Source organism: Penaeus monodon, chromosome 30 (assembly GCF_015228065.2).
Source record: "Penaeus monodon isolate SGIC_2016 chromosome 30, NSTDA_Pmon_1, whole genome shotgun sequence".
NCBI lineage: Eukaryota > Metazoa > Arthropoda > Malacostraca > Decapoda > Penaeidae > Penaeus > Penaeus monodon.
The window spans coordinates 25339470-25340431 of NC_051415.1; the positions used below are offsets into that span (position 1 = coordinate 25339470).

At 47.2% G+C, this 962-nt stretch overlaps 1 protein-coding gene across 1 annotated transcript in view; it reads left to right on the top strand.

Moving 5' to 3' along the window:
• The window catches only part of LOC119592661 (insulin gene enhancer protein ISL-3-like), a gene marked incomplete at its 5' end in the record, with an annotated part of 82877 nt that overhangs the window by 43253 nt on the left and 38662 nt on the right, over positions 1 to 962 (top strand).

A 962-nucleotide genomic window follows, 5' to 3' on the forward strand; every position in this document is an offset into this window, starting at 1 on the left:
CACCGGTACAGATATTCATGTTCCTGCTCTGATATTGGTCTGATCGAAGCTTTTCCTCTTTGAAATTGAAATAAGAAAGATGCAATATCCCACCAGCCATCCAGGAAGCTCGGGGGAGGGGAGGGGAAAGGGGGAGGGGGGAGGGGAGGGGAAGAGGGAGTGGGGGAAGGGATGGCGAACGGAGGAGGGAGGGAGGGAGGGAAGGGGAGGAGAGGAAAGAGAGAGGGAGGGAAAGAGGGGGAAAAGATGGAGGGAGGAAAGGGAAGAGGAAGGGAGGGGAAAGATAGAGGGAGGGATGAAGGGAGGGGGGAGTGAGAGGGGGAGGGATAAGGAAGGAAGGAAGGAGGAGGAGAGAAGAGGGGGAGCAGGAAAGGAGAGGAGGTGTGAGAGTCAACAGGGAAAGAGGGAGCAGGGAATGGGTGGGGGTAGGGGGGGCAGGAGATAGGGACGCCCACGGAGGAGTTTTCACAAATCTCGCGTCGCTAAAGGAATCATACTCTGCCACGAGTACTATAACTTTCCTAGCAGGGATGTGTTGTTGTTTTCGATCTGCGTACTTTATTGTTTTCTCTTCGTGGTGTTGTTGTTCTTCTCCTTTATGTCTGCATTATCATCTTTTTGTTGCTTATTGTGTTTTGGGAATTTCTACTTCCTCTTTTTCCTCTCCTCAGTTTTTCTTCTTCCTCTTCCTCTTCTTTTTCCTCCTCTCCTCCTCTTCCTTTTCTCCGTCTCACATCTGCTTTCATAATTTTTGTTGCTGTTTATATTTTTTCTATTCTGGAAATTTCTTTTTCTTTCTCTCCATCGTCTATAATCCCTTGTTTCGTCAGCTTTTGATAGTTTATGTCAAACACAAACAAAAGCAAAACCAGTCTAAACAAATGTCAATAAAAAGGACACAAAGGGGCAACGCAAATTAGTACAAACACCGCAAAATCGAAAGAATAAATCCCCTCCCTTAG